Source organism: Tenrec ecaudatus, chromosome X (assembly GCF_050624435.1).
Source record: "Tenrec ecaudatus isolate mTenEca1 chromosome X, mTenEca1.hap1, whole genome shotgun sequence".
In the NCBI taxonomy this organism is placed as follows: Eukaryota; Metazoa; Chordata; class Mammalia; order Afrosoricida; family Tenrecidae; genus Tenrec; species Tenrec ecaudatus.
The window spans coordinates 88,008,087-88,014,607 of NC_134548.1; the positions used below are offsets into that span (position 1 = coordinate 88,008,087).

The window sequence follows — 6,521 nt, forward strand, 5'->3', positions numbered from 1 at the left end:
TATCTATTTTGTAAATATTTTGTAAATAATTTGTGCTATGATATCCATAGCTTACTATTTTCAGTTTTCTAAGTCTGTTTTACTTTGAGGAGTGCTCTAAGTGACTTTACTTTTGGGTAGTGATGTGAATCTCAAGTTGATGCTTGCTGCTGTTGATTATCTGTCCAGAGAATTCTCCTTAACATTGCCTGTGTTGGTTCTTTTTTTAACAAATTCCTTGAATTTTCTTCATGTGGAAATGCTCTTATTTGAGGAGGTTTTTTTCCCCCTAGATATAAATTCATGGTTGACTTTAATTTTTAATTTCAAGTTTTGATATATGTCATTCTACTTCTTTCTTATCTGCATTGGTTTCTACTGAAAAATCAATTTAATTATGAAAAGTTATTGTCATTTTCGTTTGGAGTCTATCACTTTTAGTGTTATCTCAACTTCTTGAATGGTTATTTTGTTCTGTTTTATGATATGTTAGAGAAATTTGCTTTCTCTATTTTTGTTGTTGTTATTATTGTTTACTTCTATTCTGGAATGCCTATCAGGCATATATTAATCCCCTTGATAGAGTCCATATAATTTGTAGACTTTCTCAGTTCCTTTTCTGGATTGGTCTTCTCATACGATTAGTCTCAAGGTATTTTCTTCAAGCTTATTCATTCAGTCTGTCACTGCTTCAATTCTGCTTTTTTTCTTTCAAAGTTTCTAATATCGTAGTATTAATCTTTTGAATTTATATTTTTTATGGTTTCTAATCTTAATTTATTTTGTCAGATTGATTTTGTGGTGTTTTTCTGAGTTCTTCTAAAAAAATTTTCTGGGTTTTTTTTTTCCTCAAAAGCTCTCTTGATATTTTTTGTTTGTCCAATGAAAATACCTAAGGATCTTTCTGAGTTCCATTTCTGGTAGTTACACTGCCTTATCTTTCACAGAAATATTTTTAGCTGTGTATATTAGTCACTCATCTGTGCTATACTCTCTTGCTTCTTTATGTGAACTGAGATGGTATGTTGCTTCCAAGACATTTTGTTGGTTTTGTATCAGTCTCTATTTGTTAATAAAGTGCCAATCAAAGAGGATAGTGCTTGTAGATGTTGAAAATGTGCCATGTAACTTTGGAGCAAAATCCAAAATTCAAACTCACTTTCATTGAGCTAATTCTGACTTAATTCAACCCTATAGGTCAGAGTAAAAGGGCGTATGTGGGTTTCAGAGATTGCAACTCTTTTTTTCTATTTAAGCCATCTGGACCCTTTATTTTTATGTAATTTTCATTTACAAATGAAACAGATTTTAGAAGAAACAAAGACAAAAGCAAACTGGTACCTGACATGGATCCATAGAAGTTTAAGCTTCAAATCCAGCAAAAAAGTTGGTGACATCTCTTTCAGCTTTGCATCAATCTGTTCATACATCTTTCCATCATCCCAGATGTTGCCCAGAACATGGTGTTGGTTGATGACATGAGAAAAAACAAAAACTCAAACTTTGTGATCTTACCAGGCTCTAGTTTATCAAGATAGTCCCTCACACCAATGTAGATCACAGCCATTTACTCTTCAATAGCCATAGGAGAATACCGCCGTTGCTTCAGCAACTGAGTCAGTCACACACCCTGCTCAAGAGCTGCTGAATGGCAGCACCAAGGTTAGAACTGAACAAGGCAAAAGCATCCACCTCCTGATATTGTGCCAATTCCAACATCATGGTACATGGGTCTTGCTTTATGGCGCTGGTTTGGGAAGCAGACCTGACACAGGACACAAAGTAACTTTAATGTCAGGGAAAATACTTTTGTAGAATTCTGTTTCCAAGAATATCTGTCTGTCAGCAATTGAAATGATATTGGTTGGACTATAAGCAGACATGTGGCCAGCTTGTATATCAATGACTGGCAGGAACAGGATGGTCAAGGAGACACCACCAAAAAAAGTTGTTCATTTTGGTTGCTTGTTCCAACAGATGGAGGTGCAGGTAGAACATACCCCCAAGGTAGGCCTCACACCTGGGGCACTTGTGCAGCAGCAGGGACACTTGACAATAAGCCACAGCCTGTTTTGATACATCATCATAGATGATCAAAGTGTGCTTGCCTTTGTCCCTAAAACTCTCATTGAACAGATAGAGTCAGGATCCAGGTACTGAAGTGGTGAAGCATCCAAAGCTGTAGCCCAAACCGCAATGATATACTTCATGGCATCTGTATCTATAAGTCTCTTCACAGCTGGACAAAAGTGGATCTCTTCTGACTGATAGCAAAGTAGATACAGTACAGCTTCTTCTTCTCATCAGTTTCATGAATGATGTGTTTCTGGTTAATGATTGTGTCAACAACAATGGATGTTATGCCAATCTATCAGTACCCAATAATCAGTTCATGCTGACCACTACCAATTGGCACCAAACTATCCACGGTCTTAATGTCAATTTGCATTAGTTCACATACAGAAATTCGAGGAATAATTCCAGGGTCTTTCAGTCCAACTTGCCTAGGAGTCTTGGAACTAATTGCACCCTTTACAGCAACGGCATTTCCAAAGGCATCCACCCACAACCCAGTAGTTCTTCAGTGACTGGGACACCCACACTGGCTCCTGTTATCTTAAAAATTTCACCTTCCTCAATGTGCTTATCACTTCTGAACATGACAACACCAACATTGTCAGCCTCCAAGTTCAGAGATATACCCTTTAAGTCAGAAGAAAATGTCACTGTTTCTTTGGCTTTCACACTCCTCAGCTTGTATACTCAAGTAATACCATCACCAAAGCTCAGTATCCACCCAGTGTCTTCAAGGTCAACAGAGGTAGCAGTTTCAAGAATTAGCTCTTCCTGAATGAAAGATACCTCAACAGTGACAGTCCTCTGTAGGCAACTGTTGGAGGCATGGAGGTTCCATGTGGCAATGAAGGAGACCCCAAAAGCATTTTTGGAGACAGCCCCACTCGCCAAGGTAGGGTCTGGGAAGTGACACACATGGACATTTTCTTTACAATATCTCCTCTGGTGGTGATTCTACAGCCACAGCCTCCAAATTCACTGGGAAAAATATGAGACTCTAAATTTTTATGGGAGTAGAAAGTCTCATCATTCTCCTTTGGAGCAGCTGGTGGTTTTAAACTACTCACCTTTTGATTAGTGGCCCAACCGAAAACCACTATGCCACCAGGGTTCCTTGAGTGGAGCAATAAATGAATAATAAAAACAAAACTAAAGACAAGCACACCAAAGCATAAATAAATTAAACCAAGTCAACAACCAAATGAATGGAAACCACACACACACTTCCAAACTGATACACAAACATCCACATTGAAACTAGTAGCTGTTTTCTCTTTCTCAGTCACTAGTGCATGCTTATCAAGGTTCTACCCTGGATTCACACAGTAAGGGTATAATCGTGGATGTATGAGGGTGGGAGGTGACAACTTTTCTGGTCAAATGACTTGTCCGGGGTTAGAGATTATTCCTTCCCTCTTGTGTCCTGTGCCTCTTTGGTGATGGTTTATCAAAATATCAAAATAAGGGAAACACACACAGAGATAATACATAACCTTAAGCCTAAAATCAATTCTGCTTTTTCTCAAGAACCCTGTTCTCCAGCTGACTTCAGTGGATGTCTGTGAATATGAGTGTTATGTCCACTTTCACCTTTATTGAGGCTTTGTTATTGGTCTTTCAAAACAAAAGAGCTTGTGAAGTATGGACCAAAAATCCGATTATTCTTAAGTTATAATTCTTAACTTTACATAGTATTATTAAATTCTATAAGAATGTTTCTTCAAGGAATTGACTCTGATTTGGTTTAATAGAAATTGGTGCTTATGAAATAGGTTTTTTTTGTTTGTTTTATTTTTCAAAATGGCCAAAATTTTTAATTTACTTTCTGTAGTTGTTTAACATACACTTTAAATGGTCTTAATGGAGAAGGGGGAAAGGGGAGGACCTTGAAGATTTCCAAAGAAATGTTAAAAAGGAAACATATTGGCCAATATTATTCTTTTGTTTTGGGTTTACTGAGTGAACAACACTTTCCTAACATAAGCATCTACTCTCAGGTTTTTACTCTGAGAATACTGGGATTTCAGTTTGAATAACCCCTGGAACTTTAAATAGTAAGAGCAAACCCAACCATTCCTGTAATATCCAAGTTGTTTATATAGACAGAATAGTTCATCTTTCCATTTTGGTTGGCTATATGTCTGTGGAAGATCTTACTCTTGCTTGCCTCATTTACTGGGAAGGATCAAATGGGAAGTGGTCTTCAGAGACACTTAAGAGAATGAAAACACTAGTAAAAGCACTTGCTTGTTGAAAGAAATGCCATACAATCAAATAAAACTAAACAGGTTACACTTTTTCCTTACTAAAGCATGAAAATTAGGGAGGAACACTTTAAAGAGAATTGTTTTCAGTGACACTATTTTTCCTTAACAGTCCTAGAACAGCTATGACAGAATAGTTTCCAACATGTTTGTTTCTTTAGACAGAGATTTTGTTCCAACGTTCTGATTCTTTTTAGTATCGGACTTTGTCCTCCCATCTGCCAGATAACCTTCCTTCATGGCCATTCGCGTGGAGAAGGATACCACCCTTCATCAAAGAGGTATGTTAGGGAGGTTGTTGAGAGAAACAAACAAGTGAAACTCATCTATGTACAAGAAAGAAGTTTTTATAAAGACGGTGCCCCAGTCTAGTTCAACTTAAGTCCATAGGTCAACTGCTAGCTGGGGTCCACTTCAGATTCATGTAGATTCAGGCTGATGACACCAACAGATGACATGGGAAGCATGGAGATCACAGGCCAATGAGTGCAGAGTCAAATGGATCCAAGGTCTGTGGAAGCATGGCAGGGCCACAACAGCACTCAGAGTCCGGTGGCCCACATGGAACAGCCACTGGAAGCAGACACAGACTGCCAGTGCAGTTACCATCCCAATGGATAACCACTATGCCACCAGGGCTTGTGAGAGAATAGCAAAAGTGGAAAATTGGGTATTTATTGGCTTTTTGAATACTTGGGTAAGTTTAAATATATGCAAATAAATTGTGATGACTATTTCTTGTCACTGAATATGAGTCTAAGATCTGGAGGGCAAGGCAGAAGATCAGGCTTCCATGGCCCCCAGTACATGAGTCCATATAAAAAATTAAAAATAATACACTCACTACCATTAAGTCAATTCCAAAGCATAGTGACTCTATAAGAGGATAAAAATGACTTTAAATTTTGTGGAATCAGACAGCCTCATCTTGCCTGGGAGAGTGACTAATGTGTTCCAACCCCTCATCTAGTGATTAGCAGGCCAATGCACAGCTAATGGCTTGTTCGAGTCCAGGTAGCCACTGGAAACTGAAGAACAATACCCCCAAATAGGTGTAAACATTCAAATCAACCTGGAAAGGCTAAATTTGGATTTGGAAAACTAGTAAAATTGTTGAATTAAAATTAAAATATTCCAGTGAATTTTTATTTTATTCTTGTTTTTGAAGTGTCATTTATTTTATTTTATTTTTTAATCATTTTATTAGGGACTCATACAACTCCTATTACAATCCATACATACATCAATTGTGTAAAGCACATTTGTACATTCGTAGCCCTCATAATTCTAAAAACATTTGCTCTCCACCCAAGTCCCTGGTATGAGGTCCTCATTTTTCCCCTCTCTCCCCATGCCGCCCTCCCTCATGTAACCTTAATAATTTATAAATTATTATTTTGTTTTATGTTGCTCTGTCCCACGTCTCCCTTCCCCCACTTTTCTATTGTATGTCCTCCAGGGATGAGGTCACATGTAGATCCTTGAAATAGGTTCCCCTTTCCAACCCACCCTCCCAATACCCTCCCAAAATCACCACTGACACCAATGGTCCTGAGGGAGATCATCCACCCAGGTTTTCCTGTGTTTCCAGTTTCCATCTGTACCAGTGTACATCCTCTGGTCTAGCCAGTCTTTCAAGGTAGGATTTGGATCATGACAGGGGTGGGGTGGGGTGGGGAGAAAGCATTTAGGAACTAGAGGAAAGTTGTATTTTTCATCGTTGTTACATCGCACATTGACTGTCTCATCTCCTCCCCAAGACCCTTCTGTAAGGGGATGTCCAGTGGCCGACAAATGGGCTTTGGGTCTCCACTCTGCACTCCCCCGCTCATTCACTATGGTAAGAGTTTTTGTTCTGATGATGCCTGATACTTGATACCTTGACACCTGGTGATCACACAGGCTGGTGTGCTTCTTCCATGTGGACTTTGTTGCTTCTGAGCTAGATGGCTGCTTGTTTACCGTCAAGCCCTTAAGACCCCAGACATGATATCTTTTGATAGCCAGGCACCCTCAGCTTTCTTCAACGCATTTACTTATGCACCCATTTGTCTTCAGCAATCAAATCATGGAGATGAGCATGCAATGTAATGATTTTTGTACTTTGGTGCCTAGTAACTGATCCCTTCATCACCTCATGGTCACGCAGGCTCCTCTGCTTCTTCCATGTGGGCTTTATTGCTTCTGAGCCAGATGGCCACT

General features: G+C 38.9%; 1 pseudogene; it reads right to left on the reverse strand.

The window, feature by feature from the left end:
• Positions 1-1,341: 1,341 nt before the first annotated feature.
• Positions 1,342-4,565, reverse strand: LOC142433500 (ATP synthase F(1) complex subunit alpha, mitochondrial pseudogene; annotated as a pseudogene).
• Positions 4,566-6,521: the final 1,956 nt, after the last annotated feature.